This window comes from Neofelis nebulosa, chromosome 10 (genome assembly GCF_028018385.1).
Source record: "Neofelis nebulosa isolate mNeoNeb1 chromosome 10, mNeoNeb1.pri, whole genome shotgun sequence".
Classification (NCBI taxonomy): Eukaryota; Metazoa; Chordata; class Mammalia; order Carnivora; family Felidae; genus Neofelis; species Neofelis nebulosa.
In genome coordinates, this window is record NC_080791.1 from 99,128,562 (window position 1) to 99,149,745 (window position 21,184).

At 38.5% G+C, this 21,184-nt stretch overlaps 1 protein-coding gene across 4 annotated transcripts in view; it reads left to right on the forward strand.

The window, feature by feature from the left end:
* The window catches only part of CSTPP1 (centriolar satellite-associated tubulin polyglutamylase complex regulator 1), a 198,673-nt gene that overhangs the window by 2,751 nt on the left and 174,738 nt on the right, over positions 1-21,184 (forward strand). The window lies entirely within an intron of this gene.

Sequence of the window (21,184 nt, forward strand, 5' to 3'; positions counted from 1 at the left end):
GGTGATTTAGTGTGCATTTATTTTATGCAGTTGAGCATCTTTCTGTCAAGTTTAACTTTGTTTCTTGAAAGGTATATGGTATATATAGAGGGAAGTGTATAGATATGTGAATATACATATGTATATGTATGTATATATGGAGAGAGAGAGAAAAAGGTTACTTGACCACATCCATTAATTAGTCAAAAGGGCATAGTTTTATCACAGGTAATTTTGTATCCAATGAATAATAATATCAGTGTCTAGCAATGCCTAGACTTTTGCAAAGGATTTTATGTATTTTATCTTATTTATCCAGTATTCAATGAATCTATATAATATTTGAAAAGCCTGGTCCATTGTTCAGTCCTTTGGATGTTTGCTGTTTAAATGATATACCTCAAAGGCTTAGCATATTTTATATATAGTGCTTTAGTGAATAGAAGTTGGTGATCCCTCCATAGTGACTTTTTCAGGAAGACTAATTCAGTGGCAAGTGGCAGTGCTGATAATGAATCTACAAACAGAATCAAAGTCCCAAGTTGATTAAAAAAAGCTTCACTCTCCACCTGTCCACCTAATGTTTGAACCCTGAGCAAGTGCTTCTTCAGGCTCTGTTCGTATTCAAGTGTCTTAACTCCCTGTGCCATTCAGCATCTGGACATTCATACTGCCCTAAACAAAGTCATACTCCTCACTGGCCTCCTCATGATTCATCAAACCCTACAACTGAAATGCGTTTGTTTTTAGTTGAGAACAACCTCTATCCATTATAGTTTGCTCTATTTTACGTATAGGCTGTTTTGAAGTATTCACCGTCAGTTTAATGACCATTGAAAACCACTCTCTCTTTTTTGAATGTTTATTTTGAGACGGAGAGAAGGAGCACCATCATGCAAGCGTGTGAGCGGGGGAGGGGAAGAGAGAGAGAAGGAGAGAGAAAATCCCAAGTAGGCTGTGTGCTCCCAGCGAACAGAGCCTGAAGTAGGGCTCCGTCTCATGAGATCTTATGGTTGGTGATGACCTAAGCTGAAATCAAGAGTCAGACACGTAACTGACTGAACTACCGAGGCGCCCTGAAAACATTCTTCATAGATTAATAAAATATTTCCTGGTTTAAAAAATTTAAATACCTGTAGAGAGTTTTATCTTTTTGGTTTCTTTCCTTTTTTTTTTTTCTCTTATAAGTTATAAAGTCACTTACATGTATAGGCCTAGAGAAGAAAATACATATAGAGAAAAGAAAATTGCAAGGACAGGAAAACTCTAGGCATTCAGTGAAACAGGAAAGCCAAAGCTGAGCACCCCTTGGTACGTGTGTCGGGAGATCTCTTTTTAGTGTTACGATAGAAATTACAGTGATGTCTATTCAGTGAATATCTGCAAATTTCCCTTTCTGTCTGCTAACCAGGCCTTATATTTGCCTTTTTGACTATTAGTGAAGAAAACAGTCTTTCATCAGTTGGGTAAACTGATCCATTCCCTGCTGACTTTGTGGATTAGGAACCTGTAATCATGGCCTGGAATGGCTTAGGATCTTAAGATCATCATTACAGAAGCAACTCAATGATGTTCATGCCTGCAGTCATCAGAATGTAATGACAGAAGTTGTGTTAATGCCGAGGGCTGAATAGAAGAGAGTCTGGTAAGGAGATGAAATAAGGATAGAACGCTTGAAAGATTTCCAGCCTTATGAAATCTACTTATTGGAAGCTTCTGCCAGAGGCTGAGGTGTGTCTGTGTATCTGGTTGGGTGTGGAGAACTCTCTAGAGCCGAAGGGCAGCCTGTTCTGGTCCCAGGTTTGCAAAACACACCACCTACGTGCTGACCTGAGTATAAGCATGAGGGTGTGAAGTTTCTTTTTTACTTCACCTAATTTGGTGAGGTGCCTGCTTTCACTCATGCTCCAAGTTGCCTCTTCAGTTTCCATGGAAACTGCTTACTCTCACTAAGTTTGGTATTAGGTTGGCATAATAGATAATTCTAGGAAATCAGAGATGATCTCTTTCCTTTGGAGGCTCTACTTTTAGAGGAATCACAGTAAGTTGGATAGTTTTTTTAAGTTACGGTTTTTAAGCACTTTGTACGTACTTAGCACCGTGCCTTATCTCACTTATTCTTCACAACCATGACACAGAGTGGGTATTGTTCGTCCCATTTGGTAGTTGTTGTGTGTTTTTTTTTTTTTTACATTTTTAAAAAATGTTTGTTTATTTTTGAGAGAGAGCGCAGCAGGGGGGCGGGCAGAGAGAGAGAGAGAGAGGGACAGAGGCTCTGAAGCAGGCTCTGTGTTGACAGCAGAGAGCCTGATGTGGAGCTCGAACTCACAAACCAAGACATCATGATCTGACCCACAGTCTGACGTTTAACCAACTGAGCCACCCGGGTGCCCCTATTTGGTAGTTATTAATATCATCTCATTTTACAAATGAGGAAACTGAAGCTTAGAAAGGCTCATTCATTTGTACAAAGTCATATAGGTGATGATGCATAGCAAAGCCAGGGCTCAAACCCACGTTTGTCGATTCCTTAGCCTTTTTTTTCCCTTCTCCACCAACAAGATACAAATAAACAAACCAAAACATTTACTTGCCTGCAAAGGGCAGTGATCCTTGCTTCTCTGTTAAGAATGGAGCTCTTAAATAGTTCATTAGTGGAGCGCCTGGGTGGCTCAGTCAGTTGAGCGTCCGACTTCGGCTCAGGTCATGATCTTACAGTCTGCGAGTTCGAGCCCCGTGTCGGGCTCTGTGCTGACAGCTCAGAGCCTGGAGCCTGCTTCAGATTCTGTGCCTCCCTCTCTCTCTGCCCCTCCCCCGCTCATGCTCTGTCTCTCTCTCTCTCTCTCTCTCTCTCTCTCTCTCTCTCTCTGTCAAAAATAAATAAACATTAAAAAAAAAGTTTATTAGTTGCAAATAAGTTTCCTGAGAACAGGAATTGTATTTTACTCATTATTGTATACTTGCCTTTCACAATGTAGACACCAAATGCAAACATATGTTAAATCAAATGTGAATAATCTTATTTTAGGGTACCCTAAATGTGAGCAGCTAGCAGCAACTATTAAGACTTAATTAAGCACTTAATTAAGTGCTTAATTAAGCACTTAATTTTTATTACTAAAAAAAAAAAAGGAATTAAGCATTTATTATGCACCAGTAACATTTTAAGTGCTTTACATATATTAACGCACATGAAGATAATTTTAATTGTTATCTCCATTTGACAGATGAGGAAACTGCAGCATAAAAATATTGAAAAACTAGTTAGTAAGTCAAGGAGGCAGAATTCTAACCCAGTAATCTGAGTCCATATTGTTAAACTCTGTGCTATAAATATCTTGAGTGACTCCAAAATTGTGGCTCCAACTATTGCATATAGACCTATGCATGGATCCTGGAGTAAGTTCAGGTGATTTCAAGTGCTTAATTTAACATTTCTGCCAGGAGGGGGCATCCTAGGAATCAGGATGGGTCTGGGAATAGTAAAATTCCAGTTCTCTCTTGCCACAAGACTCGTCTCGCAGAGGCCAGCAATGAAGAATGTCACCTCTAAAAGTAATCTATTCGGGAGAGTTTTATTGAGGGTAATTTGTGTACTTTGGGTAGCTGTGTGATTTTGAAGAAGTTACTTAACCTCTCTGCGCCTTAGTTTCCTTATCTGCAAGCTGTAGATAATAACAGTACTTACCGCATCCATACATGTGAACTTTTAGAGCACTGCTTGGCTGCTGCATTGTGTCTACATTGTGAAAAGAGAGTATACAAAGATGAGTAAGATACCTTTTCTTTTAGAGCACCCGCGAAGGTGCTCAATAAATATTAACAATTATTATAACTATACTTTTTATAAAAGCATATAATGCATCTGTGGCAGCCATTAAAATGTGACTCTCAGATATCCTGCTGTGGGGAAGGGAGGATAATTAACTTTCAACCCCAGCTCTGAATCCAACACCTTGTTCACACTGAGGTCACACTTCCCACAAACTGCTTCCAGCCAGTGGCTGGGTTGGACAGACCCACTGCTATGAGATATGTGACTGATTCTTTTGATGGTGACTTTGCCTGGAAGACTCCCATTGCACTGTAGTCTAAATTCTCTTTCTCTCCCTCTCCTCTCTCTCTCTCTCACTCTAAAGGATCATTGTCATCGGTCAGCAATCCCAGCCTCCTGTGGCTCCCTCCCCATTTGCCTTGTGGGTTTTCCCCCCAGTATTATCTCTTGCATGTCTGATCCTGTCTTGGTGTTGCTTCTCAGAGTACCTGGACTAAGACAACATCCAACAGTCACTAATATAGTCCCTTCCAGCCTCAAGGTTAATACAATTTCTTCAAGCCTTGGCAGAGGTTCTGACATACAATTCTTTCTATGTAGAAGACTCTTACGTGTTACTAATCTTATTACTGTTTTTTGTATTTGCTGATATCGTAGCACATGATATACTTGTCTTACTGCCAGACACTTTTAATTAATTAATTTTTTTGCTTTTGGATGAATCCTGATAAGAAAACTTATTTTTATCTGAATATCACTAATGAATCTTCCAAACCCAACCATATGCTAGGAAACATTGCTATTTGTAATAAACTAGCAGAAATGCGCTTAAGGCTTTAAAGTGCTTGGATTGTTACAGAAAGGAAATGAAATAAAATATTATAGATGTTACACTGACTTCCTGAATCTTTAGAAACTAGATAAAACTAGTTGCTTTAAAAACTGGAAGGTTTTTAAAAAGTTTTTTTTTTTTTTTTTTTTTTAGAGAGAGAGAGTGCACATGCAAGCAGGGGAGAAAGGCAGAGGGAGAGAGAGAATCTTAAGCAGGGTCCACACTCAGCACGAGACACGGAACTTGATCTACCAACCCTGATATCAGACCTGAGCCACAGTCAAGAGTCTGACGCTTAACCGACTGAGTCACCCAGATGCCCCAGAACTGATCACTTTAAAATAGTAACGAACATGTTCACAAAATCACTTCTTCTTTCCCCTCTTCTCATTTTCCTTTCTTCCTAATTGTTCCTTCTTTCCTTCTTTCCTGAATACCCTGTCTATATATATAGCAAAACATGAATATAAAGCGTCCTTCCTGGGAAACTTAATGCCATACATAGGAGATGGGACATACTCACAGATGACAGTAACATAAGGTGACAGTGGCATGAGTGCTGTTGTAGAGGGGGTGGGCTGCATGTGTGCTGCTGTCTTGCTGCTTTCCCGGTTCGGTTGGCAGCTTCTCAGTCATGGCAGGGCAGCGGCTCCCTAAGTGGCCCAGGTCTGGGATGTGCCTCTGGGAGTTATTCCTGGATGTTCAGCCTAGACTCTGTTTCTTCTGCCTTTCCAAGGATTCTGTAAGCCATTTGATAAATGTGATAAATATGTTTTTATTGGGGAAAAAAAAGAGCAAATGACTTCTAAGGCATGTTGTTCCTGACCCTCCCCCCCACTCCGGTTTCTCCAAGGTAACTAAATTGCAGATGATTTCATTGTTATTCCGGGGTCTTCAAACAATTCTGTAAACTTTTGACCTTATCATTTATATATTTAAGTAATATTAAAATCTTTCCTCCAACTGCTGTCCAAAAGTTAGACATCACTTTTGTTTACACAAATATCATGTTTGCTAAAGGAGTAATTTTAGGAGGCACAGTTGGTGAAGTTTTAAAAAGTAATAATAGTAGGGGTACCTAGGTGGCTCAGTTGGTTGAGCAACCAACTCTTGGTTTCAGCTGAGGTCGTGATCTCATGGTTCATGGGATAGAGCCCTGAGTCAGGTTCTGCACTGGCAGCTCAGAGCCTGCTTGGGATTCTCTCTCTCCCTCTCTTTCTGCCCGTCCCCACTCATGCATGCTCTCTCTCTCTCATGCTCTCTCTCTCTCTCTCAAGATAAATAAATAAAGAAAAATTTAAAAAAGTAATAAAAGATGAGAAGAGATAAATGATTAAGTCCATCATCTTGTTTATATCCTTCTTACACTTATCACCGTTATCTTATCTATTTGTATACTTGGTTATTGTCTGGTTCTACTAGAATGTAAGTGATAAAGGCAGGCTTATTCTCTCAGTATCTCGAAAATCTAGCACAGTGCTTGGCTCAAATTAAGTGCTCAATTGTTAAATGGATGGTCTGCTTTAAGTAGCAGAATAATTTTTTTCTTAAAAAGAGAGAGAAAAATCCAGTTCAACAAATAGTTATTAAATTTCTACTATGGAGAGACACTAGGCTTTTTTCCCCTCCTTCCAAGGATGAGCAAAAAAGGATGACTGGTTAAAATGTGCCCTGGATCCTTCTGGTTTTATACCCCAGATCCTTCTGGTTTTATGCCCCGGATCCTTCTGGTTTTATGCCCCGGATCCTTCTGGTTTTATACTCTAATTATCCCTAAGGATAGTTTCATGGTTTATGCCATAGTTTCTACTGTTTGGTTACATAATAGTAAGATTTAACCCATTTTTTAAAAATGGTATTTTAAGAAGGAAGGACATTTTATACACTCTTGGGGCATCTCCATGAGATCCCATCCTGTAGTTGGGCAGAATAAAATGCTTTGATTAAGACTGGAATTACCCTCACAAACTAATCTCTGGGTTCTCTGTGTTGGGATTGCCCCTGTACTGCTTCCCTAGGGGCTGTAGGAAATAGCTCATTCTATGATTGGAATTTCAAGTCAAAACACATTTATCTGAGCAGCATTTTAATGATTTATCAAAGAGAGGAGGGATTTTCCCAAACACATCTGAACTTACCAAATTACTGATCCCATTAGCTATGTTTTCTCTTAAGCACCTTTCTTTGAACAAAGCAATTACTGCTGAAATCATCAAATGTATTTTTCATAAAAGCTTTTGACTAAGTTTTGTTTGATTAGTAGGAACCCAGTAAAAGTAAATATTGTTTGAGAAGGCACTTTCAGAGCCCTTTCTTTTTCTTCATTGAATTAGCTTTTTAAAAGCACTGTTCTTTGGAGAGTAAGAGCCTTTTTCCAGCTGTCCTATTGTGTAGCTCAAGGTCTTGTTAATACTATTATCTGGCCCTGAGATTACAGGTAATTGTGATAAAACACAAGCTTCAGTTTCTGTAATCTCAGACAGAAATCTGTTTGTGCCCAGGCCTTCATATCAGGTGTTTGTTAAACTCAGACTTCTCTCACCTGGGATAGCCCCCACTTGCCCCCAGTAAACAGAGGTATCTGGCAGGGATAGGGCTGCATCAGAGCCATTGCCTTTTTTTCCCCCTTAATTGTGTGGCAGTACTCCTCCTGTGGCCAACTTATATTCAACGTGTGCTAAATAGGAAAATTACATATTTAAAAATAGGCATGTTTGAAACAATCACACTTTTGAATGTGAAATGTACCAAAGGCCACATGTCTTTGGCTTTGCTTGTCAAATGGAGAGGCTGCCAGAACCACTCGGCTCCATGGTTCTCATGCCCCAAAGTCCTGCAAGTTGACACGGAAGTAGACAGCACACAAAGAAGCTCAGCCCATGAGAAAGTGAATTTGGGCGCTCGGGCTGGCCTCCTTTCTCTCTGTGCGGACTTTTTTCCAGCTTCACTTCTTCTGTTCCATCTTAGTTTCTCAGAAAGGAGAGATTAAATGTGTCTGGAATGTCAGCATGTTAACTGCACAGGCAACATGAGGCTAGCACTCAGGCCACTGTTCAGCCTGTCATATGGAAGGAATTGCCTTTCAGGGGAGATTATAATTGTGTATGTAGCCACACAAATGCACATTCTGCCTGGAGGGAAATGCACAGAAGAGGAGGCCTCATGCTGCCACTCAGGTCTCTTTGTAGAGGGCTGCATAAGAAGCCCTCACATGGTGGAGTCAACCCTTTTGGGCTTAATGAGTCATCTTTTTGTGTGATGCCTACTTCAAAAAAAAAAAAAAGAAGAAGAAGAAAAGAAAAAAAAAAGGAAGAAGAAGAAATGCATTTTTCCCAAAGTGAGTTGCTTTTATCGGCCCTGCAGCTTTGTCTAAGAGTTCTGTACATTCCTGATGACATCATTTACAATGCTAGTGCACAGACAGTAAACAAAAAATAATTTAGCTTTTGGGCATTTAGACAAAACTTAAATAGTTCAATTTAGAGAAACGATAATAAGCTTTATAAACAGTGCACACATGAGCTTAAACAACAAGCATGACCCCAATCCTTTTTGGAATGTGATGTGTTGAAAGATGGCTATAGAGAAAACTAGAAGCTTGACACTTTTGAATTATGTGCAGTTCAAACTTGAGTCCGTGGTCTGGTGTCAATCCCAAGCAGTATGTTCTAGTTAGTGGGTAAAATATAGGCTACCGTGTAAGTCATCAAGCTCCTTGAGCCATAGCATTTTACCTATAAGAAAGGAGAAGGTAATATTACCACCTACCTTGCAGGAATGTTAGAATACTGAGAAAATAAATATGTGGAGCTCTTTATAAGGAAGGCATTTTGTATATGGAAAAGGCTATTATTCTCCTTGATCAAATTTACCCCCAAAATGGAGTTGATAAATCCCACCTCACAGGGAGCTGAGAGGATGAATTAATCTATATCAAATATCTTAAGCTATTTAATAAGACCCAAAATTGTCTTTTTTGATAGTCTGTCAACCACCAAGCCTGATATTTAGACTCATGGTTAACTTACAAAGCCTTACATACGCAGTCAGTCTTTTGCCTCGTCTTCAAGGGTTGGCACGTACAGAACTATAAATATGTAAGTAGAAGAAAATAGGTTAGGTCTTCAGGGAGAATGGTCCTGCCTTTTTTCTCATCAAGGTTATGCCTATGAATAGCCTGTGAAGTCTTGCTAATCTTTGTTGCCATGTCTGGACATAGGGACTGTTTTGACCTTTGCTCTTCCAGTAAATATTTGTTTTTGATTTCATATTTCTAAAGGAGAAACTCACAAGGAAAAGAAGTAGTTGACTTGTCTCACATTGTGAGCTTTTTCTTATCATATTTCCTAGTAGTTAAGGGAAAATAATTATTTTTGAAGGACCTGACATTAGGCTCCTCAAGTGGAAAGTTCTTTAACTCAGCCAAGTAACACACACACACACACACACACACACACACACACACACACACACACACAGCTTTGATTTTTATGTTTAGAAAAGGGACACCAGAAAATAATTTATCTTTTTTAATGACAAAGTTATCACTGACATCTCTTCTTCCGTTGTAGTACTTTCGTAAGATTTGAGACACAAGGTTTCCTTGGACTCCTCCGTTGTAGCCACTTCCAGCCAATAGAAAGCAGAAGGAGAAGGAAGGACTCCAGGGTAAACACCTTTTAAGCAAGTCAGAGAGAAGTTACAAACACACCTTGTGCTCACATTTCATAGGTGAGAAATGACTTTCTAGTTGCAAAGGAGCCTGGGAATTGAAATTCAGCCAGACAATCATGTGCAAGAATGGGAGCACAGATTTTGGGGGAAGCAAACTGTAATCTGGCATACCTAGTGTTTACAGTGGAGATGTCTCCTCCACTGAAAGTGAGGTATATTGTTGGTAGCTAATTGCCCTGATTCATAGCTGAAGCATGGATGCACTGGTGGGTGTTTAACTTTTGTCCCCTACCTCTGCCTTTCAAAGTACAGAGATAGTTCATCCCTTATCCTTGTTCTCCATTCTTTTCCTTTCTTAACTCTGTCTCTTGTCATTTCTCTTGTATCAGTTCTCTGTCCTTCGTAGACATTTCCAACTAATCAGAATAGTCCCTTTCTACACTTTCGTGAGCATATGTAACGTTAGGGTTTTAGTTCTTTATAATTGTGTTGGTTGCTCGGTGTTGGTGGTTACTTTGCTGCCACGTTTTTTTTTTTTTTTTTAATTGGGAGTTAGAGACCCATTGTAGGAGTGTAAATCTTGTCTTCAGAGAGCCTGTTTTACAATATATAAAGATATTAATCTTCCTAGACTCAGAATGATTAGTTGAAGATTTAGGAGAACGAGGAAAAGGTGATGCCACAGAAACTGGAGGTGGAGTGAGTTTCAAGATGGAGGGAGTGTTCAGTAATATCAGTTGCCTCATAGAGGTCAAACAAGATAAGAGCTGCCAAGGAGGTTGTTAGTGGCATGAGGCGAGAAGTTTCATTGGAGCAGTGTGGCAGGATGCCAGATTTTCCTGGATGGAAGAGTAAAGGGGAAGAGCGAATGAGTTGAGACAATAGGTAGGTTCAAAATTTTTTCCCCAGAAGTTTGGTTGTTTGGGGAAGGAAAAGGAGAGGAGAAGGAAAAGGAAAAGCAAGAGTAGAGAGATTTTGTTGTTTTTAGCTTTTTAGATGAGAGAGACTGGAATATGTGTATAGGCTGAAGGAAAAGGAGCCATTTTAGAAGGACAGAGGGAAGATCTAGGAGAAGGAAAGGATGATTCACTGAATATGTTTTCAGAAGAGGTGAGAAGGAACTTTGGGATCAAGGGCAGAGGTGAAGGTTATTTTTTATTTTATTTTATTTTTTTTAATTTACATCCAAGTTAGTTAGCATTTAGTGCAACAATGATTTCAGGAGTAGATTCCTTAGTGCCCCTTACCCATTTAGCCCATCCCCCCTCCCACAACCCCTCCAGTAACCCTCTGTTTGTTCTCCATATTTATGAGTCTCTTATGTTTTGTCCCCCTCCCTGTTTTTATATTATTTTTGTTTCCCTTCTCTTACGTTAGAGGTAAAGGTTATTTTGAAGGTGGGAACCAGGGCCACATTTATCCATTAGGCATTATGGGCATTCTGCCTAATCTCTAAACTGTTTTAAGATCTTTGAAAATATTTGAGTCCTAGGGGCACCTGAGTGGCTCAGTTGGTTAAGTGTCTGGCTCCTGGTTTCGGCTCGGGTCATGGTCTCACAGTTCAACCCCGTGTTGGACTGTGTGCTGACATCACAGAGGCTGCTTGGGATTCTCTCTCTCCCTCTCCCCCTCTCTTCTTGTACAACACATACACACACTCTCTTTCTCTCTCAAATAAATAAATAAATGAAATATAAATATAAAAAATATTTGAGTCCAACAAATTTTATTGATCTTCAAATATGGACAAATGTTTTTTATATATTTATAAAACATAATACAATGTCATTATTATTATTTTTTTTAACGTTTATTTATTTTTGAGACAGAGATACACAGAGCTTGAACAGGGGAGGGGCAGAGAGAGAGGGAGACACAGAATCTGAAACAGGCTCCAGGCTCTGAGCTGTCAGCACAGAGCCCGACGCGGGGCTCGAACTCACGGACCGTGAGATCATGACCTGAGCCGAAGTCGGACGCTTAACCGACCGAGCCACCCAGGCGCCCCACAATGTCATTATTATAATTAGTATGGACAAACATTTTATTATACCTGAAAGCAATTTATAGGTAACATTTTTCTCAAGTAACATCAATTCCCAACTGAGAAGTCGGATCCTAAGATGGTCTTAAAAGGACTCTCCAAGGATTATTCAGCAATAAAAAGAGAAGGAAATCCTGTCATTTGCAACATGGATGGACCTTGAGGGCATTATGCTAAGTTAAATAAAGCAGACATATGATCTCATTAATATGTGGAATCTAAAAATAAATTAGACTCATAGGTACAGAGAACAGATTGGCAGTTGTTGAAAAAGGTACAAACTTCCAGTTATACAGTAAGTCCTGGGGATGTAATGGACAGCATGGTGACTATAGTTAATGATACTGTATTGTATATTTAAAAGTTGCTGAGAGAGCTTAAAAGTTGTCATCAGAAAAAAAAATTTGTAATTGTGTGTGGTGATATATTATTAACTAGACTTATTGTGGTGATCATTTCATAATATATACAAATACCAAATCATTATGCTGTACCCTTGAAACTAATAAGTTACATGTCACTTATAGCTCAGTAAAAAGAAAAAGGAAAAAACTCTGACTCTACAAGGAATAATTGTATTTGACCAACAGAGATGGAACATAAGGAAGGTGAAGGACAGAATTAAGCTTAGAAATAGAGCTGAAAGTTGATATTCTTTACCTGACCACCTCTTCTTTGTCTTTGAAGTAGGATTTTCAGGGTTTTGTTCTCAAAGTTAGAGAAACAGAAGTAAAAGGCTTAGGAGAGCAAAGGAAGTTTGTATTTGTTGCTGTGGGAAAGAAGAAAGGCACAAATATAAGAAATCTGGCAGCACTCAGACATTTGAAGTGAAGACACATAAATAAAACAATTGGGAAAACAGTAACAGAGAACATTAACAAATAAAGTTGGCTGTGTAAATTGGTGAAAGAAAAAATATAAAAATATTACAAAGTCATAACTAGATGAAACAAATGAAAAACTAAAAAAAACTGTTAGGAAAACAATATGTTACAAATAATGGGCAAGGAGAGGGAAGATCCAAAGAGTACATTTTAAAAATTTTAATGTTTGGGGCACCTGGGTGGCCCAGTCCGTTAAGCGGCTGATTTTGGCACAGGTCATGATCTCGCGGTCCCTGAGTTCGAGCCCCGGGTCGGGCTCTGTGCTGACAGGTCAGAGCCTGGAGCCTGCTTCTGTTTCTGCGTCTCCCTCTCTCTGTGCCCCTCCCCCATTCACGCTCTCTCTGCCTTTCAAAAATGAATAAATGTTAAAAAAAAATTTTTAAATAAAAATTTAATGTTTATTTTTATCAGCTACAGAATTTTACTGGCAAAGTAGATTGAACGAGTTTTTTTGTTTTTGTTTTTTAAATATTTTTTTTTTTCCAACTTTTTTATTTATTTTTTTGGGACAGAGAGAGACAGAGCATGAACGGGGGAGGGGCAGAGAGAGAGGGAGACACAGAATCGGAAACAGGCTCCAGGCTCCGAGCCATCAGCCCAGAGCCTGACGCGGGGCTCGAACCCACGGACCGCGAGATCGTGACCTGGCTGAAGTCGGACGCTCAACCGACTGCGCCACCCAGGCGCCCCTGTTTTTGTTTTTTAATGTTTATTTTTGAGAGAGAGGAAGACAGAATGCGAGTGGGGAATGGGGCAGAGAGAGAGAGGGAGACACAGAATCTGAAGCAGGCTCCAGGCTCTAAGCTGTCAGCACAGAGCCCGATGCAGGGCTTGAACCCATGGCCTGTGAGATCATGACCTGAGCCAAAGTTGGACGCTTAACTGACTGAGCCACCCAGGCACCCCAGATCTAAAGAATTTTAACAAAACACAGCAGTACCATACCTCACAAACTTCTCCCCTCTAAGTCCCACTCCTCATAAGAGACTATTTTAAATTTTTTTCACTGTTTCTTTTCCTTTTTTGCTGCATATTTAAAAAAAATTTTTTTTAATGTTTATTTTTGAGACAGAGCGCGAGTGGGGGAGGGGCAGAGAGAGAGGGAGACACAGAATCTGAAACAGGATCTAGGCTCCGAACTGTCAGCACAGAGCCCAACACGGGGCTCAAACTCATGAGCTGTGAGATCATGACCTGAGCCGAAGTCGGACGCTCCACCGACTGAGCCACCCAGGTGCCCTGCTGCATATTTTTAAATAGCATGTTTAAGCCGCTTCTTTTAAGAAGAGCTCTAGATGAGGGGCGCCTGAGTGGCTCAGTTGGTGGAGCGTCCGACTTTGGCTCAGGTCATGATCTCGCGGTCTGTGAGTTCGAGCCCCGTGTCGGGCTCTGTGCTGGCAGCTCGGAGCCTGGAGCCTGCTTCAGATTCTGTGTCTCCCTCTCTCTCTGCCCCTCCCCCACTCATGCTCTGTCTCTCTCTCTCTCTCTCTCTCTCTCTCTCTCTATGTCAAAATAAATAAACATTAAAAAAAAAAAGATTTAGATGTGATCTAATGACTTCCTGTGGTGGATTCAGTGCTTTTATACCCCCAAAACTTCCATTTCTCCTATCCTTCTAATAAAATTATGATTTTTGGTTAAGTCAGTATTCAGTGTTTATTATGACTATGGAAATGGTATGTATATATTAGTTATGTAGTACACTATGATTACATTTACCCTTTTTACATAGTTTTTTTTCCCCTTTTTCCTGTAGTTAATAATTGCCTTGTCTTTTATTTGGTCGGTTTTGTATAAATTTGTCTCTAATTTATCCCTAAACTCCATCCAAAAGGTCAGTCTTCTCTCAGTTTATGCAGACACATCAGGTGTTCTCCAAGTTTCAATTTATTTTCTTTATGAGAACTCTCCTGGAGCACTCCTTCACCTAAGTGGTCCTCCTACTTCAGTCTTGTCTGGTTGCTCTCTAAATCTTCTATCCTTATCATGTATATTACTTATCTCTATCAAGTTATATTCCATATTTCTTGAAGCCTGTGTTTACCTTTTTCCTTATATACTCCTTCCTTTTGTTATGTGGCATCCTCCAGTAGCTTTCTGAGAAAAGGTGCATGCAAAATAAGATTTGGAGGATCTTGTGTCCGTGAAAATGTCTTTATACTACCCTTACATTTGATGGATAGTTTGTGTAGGTATAAAATTCTATGTTGGAGATAATTTTCCCTTAGAGTTTTTAAGGCATGTCTCCCTTTTTAGCTTTTTATATTGCTGTTGAGAAATTTAATGCCATTTTGATTTGTGATATTTCATAAAGATGTCTATTGGTGTAGATCTTTTTTCATTTATTGTCTTGAGATCCTTTCAACATAGAAATTGATATCTTTCAGTTCCGAGAAGTTTTACTGAATTATGTGTTTGATATTTTCTCATGTCTGTCTCTGGAACTGTTGTTATTCAGGCATTGGACCTTATGGCTTCATGCTCTAATTTTCTTATCTTTCTCTCTTCCATATTTTTTGGTTGTTGTTCTTACTGTGAATATTTTTGACCTTTCCAATCCTGCTGAATTTTTAAAATATCTACTGTTATATTTTAAATTTCTTTACTTATTTTTTTGTTTTCTGAATTTAGGAATACAAGATCTTATCTTGCCTTTCTATTAATTTTGGTATTTTTTTCTTTTCTTTTGTTTGTATCTATGTCTCCTGCATTTTTTTCTTTTCTCCTGAGTTGTTTTTTTTTTTTGTTTGTTTTGTTTTGTTTTGTTTTGTTTTGTTTTAGTTTGTTATTTTTTAATGTGTTTTTCATGTAAGAAGCTTTCCTTGGGATTTTTGAGCTTTTTGGATTTCAGTTCAGGTGCTAAGTGGGGGAGGGTTTGACAGATCAATATGTAGACTTTAATGCAATCATCTTGTTTTTAGTAGGGCACCTCTACCTTCAACTATTGTTGGTGTTCCTATGTGCAAAGTGCTAATGATTCAGCCTTCTAATGGAGAATAAACCTTTAACATTATATGTGGGTGGAGGAAAGGTAGTAACGTCCCTACACAAGGTTGGGGATAGGTTCTAGAAATATAACTGCTTCTTATGTACAATTTTGACCCAATTATATCAGTTAGCTTGGGCTGCCAAGACAGAAGATCACAGGCTACGTGATTTGACCACCAGAAATTTATTTTCTCACAGTTCTGGAGGCTACAAAGTACAAGATCAAGGTCCAGCAGGATTTGGTTTCTAGTGATGACTCTTTTTGCTATGTACTTCTTGCTATGTACTCACATAGCTTTGTCAGATACATATGTGTAGAGGGGAGCTTTCTAGTAGCTTTTCTTCAAAGGACACAGTTCCTATTGGATCAGAGTCCCACCTTTCTGACCTCTTTTTACTATAATTTCTTATTCCACCTACAGCCACATTTCAACAAATGAATTTGGGGGATACAAACATTCAGTCCCTAACTCTAACCCCTGTATTGACATGCATGCCTTCACAGGTACTTGTACCTGTAGTTCCTAAACCTTTCGATTATTAATTCCTTTTGGTATATGTAAGAGGGTAGACTTGCTTCTTGTCACTTTTCCTTAATGCAGCCATTTAATTTTTAGCTTCTTTTAGTCTACTACTATAGTTATCATTTGCCTGATTTTCATCTTCTACAATTTTCTTAATATTTCTTATCTGCTTCTGTCTTCAATTCTTTGTTTTTATGAGTCTGTGTTTTCTTTTATTGAGAGATAATTGACATACCATAAAATTCACCCTTTTAAAGTATGCAATTTGGTGTTTCTTAGTCTGTTCACAAGATTGTGCAACCACCACCATAATCTAATTGTAGAAAATTTTCATTATCCCAAAAAGAGACCCCATACCAAGTAGCAGTCACTGCCCACTTCCCCATACCTCCAACCCCTGGAGAACCCTAATCTTCATTTTATGTCTATGGATTTGTCTTTTCCGGACACCATGTAAACAGAATCATACAGTATGTGGTCTTTTGTGTCTAGCTTCTTTCACTTAGCATGTTTTCATGGTTCATCCATGTTGTAGTGTGTATCAGTACTTGATTCCTTTTCATGGCTGAATAATATTTGGTTGTATGGATATACCCCATTTTGTTTATCATTCATCAGTTGATGGACATTTGGATTGTTTCTGATTTTTGGATATTGTGAATAATATCACTATGAACAGCTATGTAGAAGTATTTGTTTAAATACCTTTTTTATATATACCTGGGAGTGAATTGTTGTAACCTCTATATATAACTTTTTCTTTTACTATAATCTTTTTTTTTTTAAGTTTATTCATTTTGAGAGAGAGAGAGAGAGAGAGAGAGAGAGAGAGAGAGAGAGAAAGCACGGGTGGGGAAGGGGCAGAGAGAGAAAGAGAGAGAATCTCAAGCAGGCTTTATGTTGTTAGCGAAGAGCCCAGTGTGAGGCTCAAACTCTTGAACCATGAGACCATGACCTGAGCCAAAACCAAGAGTCAGATGCTTAACCAACTGAGCCACCCAGGCGTCCCTCTATGTTTAACTCTTTGAAGAACTGCCAGACTGTTTTTCAAAGTGGCTCCTCCATTTTACCAACCAGTAATGTATGAAGGTTCCAATTTCTCTATATCATTTCCAACACTTGTTATTATTTGTCTTTTTTGATTATAGTCATTCTGGCAAATGTGAAGGTATTTCACTCGGGTTTTGGTTTGCATTTCCCTGATGACTAATGATGTTTAGCATCTGTTCATGGGTTTGTTGGCCACTGGTATGTTTTCTTTGGGGAAATGTCTACTCGAATTTTTTGCCTATTTTTAATTGGGTTGTCATTTTGTCTTTTTTTTTTTTTTAAATAGAGTGTGCAAGTGGGGGAGAGGGACAGAGGGAGAAAGAATTTTTTTTTTTTTTTTGAGAGAGTGTAAGAGCAGGGAGGACCAGAGAGAGGGAGGGACAGAATCCCAAGAAGGCTCTGAGCTGTCAGTGCAGAGCCAAAAGGGGCTTGAACTCAGGAGCTGTGAGATCATGACCTGAGCCAAGACCAAGAGTTGGACATTTAACCAACTTAGCCACCCATGCACCCCTTGAGTTAATTTTTGTATATGATTTGAGGCAGGGGTCCAAATTCATTTCTTTACATGTGGATTTCCGGTTTTCCCACCACCAATTGTTGAAAAGACTGTCCTTTCCCCTATTCTTAGTCTTGGAAACCTTGTCAAAAATTATTTGACCATATACATGAGGGCTTATTTTTGGCTCTGTATTCTAGTCTATTGTCTTTTTGTTTTGTTTTGTTTTGTTTTTTGGTCTTAATGGTAGTACCACACAGTTTTGATTACTATAACTTTGTAGTAAGTTTTGAAATCAGGAAGTATGAATCTTCCAGCTGTGTTCTTTTTAAAGATTGTTTTGGTGTTCAGAGTCCCTTGAGATTCCAGATGAGTATTGGGGTGAGTCTCTACTTGTTCAGGGTTCAGCTCAGCCGTGTCGTCTTTTAAATAGCCTTTTTTTGGTCCTTTATGTTTTGATTAGGTTTTCATTGTATACATACATCTTTTACTATAGTTTTCACTGTGCTTTATTGTAATTATCACTTTGCTTGTCTCTTTAAATACAAAGAACATGATTTTAAATTGTTTTCATTTTCTCAGTGCCTAGCATTTACTAGATGTTCAATATAATGTTTGAATGAGTGAGTAGGTGAATGAAGCATGGGCCTAAACTAAACAGGTATTATGTTACATTTAAATAGATTAGACTATTACCAAAACATAAATAACTGATACTTGTATAGTACTTTATTATGTAAGATATGTTGAGGTATACTATTTTATTTGTCTTAACTAAATTAACTAAGCTATGAAAAAGATTAGCATCTCTTTTTGATAAATTTGGACATTACACACAATGAGGTACAATGAAAACATTTAAGAAAAGGACAAAATGGTAAAATTTGGAAATTAAAAATATCGATCTTTTTCAAGATAGGCAAGATACAAAGAGGTTTTTGGTAAATAAAAGGCAGAAATTATATATACTATATTCTTAAACTACAGTGCAATAAAATTAGAGATAGTGAAAGTATAATTTAAAAGTACCTAACCATAAGGATATTTTATTTATTTTTTAATAGATTTTATTTTTAAGTAATCTCTACACCCAACATGGGGCCCCAACTCACAACCCCAAGGTCAAGAGTCATACATTCCACTGACTAAGCCAGCTAGGCACCCATAACTGTAAGGATATTTAAAATACTACTTTCCTGGGGCACCTGGGTGGCTCAGTTGGTCAAATGTCCTACTCTTGATTTCGGCTCAGGTCATCCTCTTACAGGTTTGTGGGATTGAGCCCCAAGTAGGACTCTGTGCTGACAGCATGGAGCCTGCTTGGGATTCTTTCCCTCTTTCTCTCCCCTGCTTGCTCTCTTTCTCTCTCAAAATAAAGAAATAAACTTTAAAAAAATGAATATAAAAATAAAAATTACTTTCCTTTATAACTGGGTCAGATAATAAATTGGAAAAACAGCAAACTATGTTTTAACCCTGGCACAATTAAAATCTATAGGCATTTACAAAAGCAGTACTTAGAAATATTATTGCTATAAATACCTAAATTAGTAAGAAAAATATAATTAAGCCTATACCTAAAGAATTTAGAAAAGGAACAAAGGAACGAACCAAAGAAAATAGAAAATAGAACTAAATAATAAAAGTAGAAATAAGCAAACAAATTTGCTAGTGATTTTGTCTGAACTTTCAGAAATAAATAATTCATAAGTTACAAAGTTTATTAACCCAGAAAAAAAAACTGTGACCTTTTTTCCTGTTACCTTTATTGATGTGTAATTTATATACAATAAAAATGATGGTTTTAAGGATAAAATTTAATAAGCTTTGATAAATGTAGATAGCCATGTAATCACTACCTCAGTCGTGATATAGAATAGTTTCATCACCTGAAAAGGTTTCCTTATATTCTGCTATAGATTAAATGTTTGTGTTGCCCCCAAATTCATATGTTGAAACTCGGCTCCCCAATGTGATGATATTTGGAGGTGGGGCCTTTGTGAGGTAATTAGGTCATGGGGATGGAGCCCTCATCATGAGATTATAAGAAGAGACATAAGACAGTTGATCTCTTCTTTCACCATGTGAGGATATAGCATGAAGGTGGCCATCTACAAACCAGGAGAAGGGTCCTCAGCAGATAGCAGATCCGCCAGTATCTTGAATTCCACTTCCCAGCCTCCAGAGTTGTGAAAAATAAATGTTTGTTGTTTAAGCCACCCAGTCTATGATGTTTTTTATAGTAGTTCAAACTGATGAAGACAGAGTTGGTACCAAGGAGTTGGGTGCTCCTATAACAAATACCTAACAAGGTAGAAGTGGCTTTGGAACTGGGTAGTGCGTATAGGCTGGAAGAATTTTGAGATGCATGCTAGGGAAGGCCAATATTGCTGTGAAGGGACTGTTTAAGGGAATTCTGGTGAGGGTCCAGGAAGAAAAGAGCCCTGGAGAGAGAGCATCTATCTTCTTAGAGAATGCATAGTCATGAACATAATGTTGGATAGTAAATAGGAAATATGGACAGAAATATGAATGGTAAAAGGTAATTCTGATGAAGTCTCAGATGAAAATGAGAAATGTTATTGGAAACTGGAGACAAGGTAATTAATCCTTGTTAAAAGTGGCCAAGAATTTGGCTGAATTGTGTTTGTGTTCTGGTGTTTTGTAGAAGGTAGAATTTGCGAGTGATGAAATTGGATATTTAGCGGAAGAGAGTTCTAAGCAAAGTTTTGAAAGAGTGACCTGATTCTTCCTGAATGCTTATAGTAAAATGGGAGAGGAGAGAAATGAATTGAAGACAGAATTGTTAAGCAAAAAGGAAGCAGAACTTAAAGATTTGGAAAATTCTCAGCCTGCCTCCTGAGCCGGAACACCAGTCTTCTGCTGCCCTTGGATGAGCACTATCAGTGTTCCTGGTTGTCGGGGTTTCAGACTTGGACTGAAACTATGCCACTGGCTTTCCTGGGTCTTCTCATAATAAATCTCTTTCCTTCAAAATCTCTTTCTGTCAAAATCTCTTCCCCTCCCTGCCCATAATCTATCCATACATATACACACAGATGTCTTTTTTGTTCTGTTTCTCTGAAGAACTCTGACTGTATACATTCCTATATAGCCAGACCTGTCCCCTAGCTCCCTGGCAACTTTTTTTTTTTTTTTTAATTTTTTTTTTCAACGTTTTTTATTTATTTTTGGGACAGAGAGAGACAGAGCATGAACGGGGGAGGGGCAGAGAGAGAGGGAGACACAGAATCGGAAACAGGCTCCAGGCTCCGAGCCGTCAGCCCAGAGCCCGACGCGGGGCTCGAACTCACGGACCGCGAGATCGTGACCTGGCTGAAGTCGGACGCTTAACCGACTGCGCCACCCAGGCGCCCCTCCCTGGCAACTATTGATGTGCTTTCTGTTACTATAGTTTTGTGTTATAAGTGAAATCATACATTAAGAAGTCTTTAGTGTCTGGCTTCTTTCACTTATAATGCTTTTGAGATTTATCCATATTGCTGCATATGTCTGTTTCTGCAATAATTTGTTTCTATTGCTGGATATTATTATTATATTATATGAATGCTCCACAATTTATCCATTGGCCAGTTGAGAGACATTTGGATTGTTTCCAGGTTTTGGCTATTATGCATAAGCCTGTTATGAACATTTGTGTACAAATCTTTGTATGGATTTATGTTTTCATTTTTCTTGGGCAAGTACCAAAGGAGTGGAATGGCTGGGTCATGCAGTAAATGTGTCCTTAAATTTATAAGAAACTGACAAAGTGTTGTTCAAAGTACTGAACCATTTTTACCTCCCATCATCAATGGATGAGAATTATAGCTGCTCTACATCTTTGCCATTCTAGATGGTATATAGTGATACTTCATTATGTTTTTACATAGAATCTCCCCCATATTTATAGCAGCATTATTTACAATAGCCAAGAT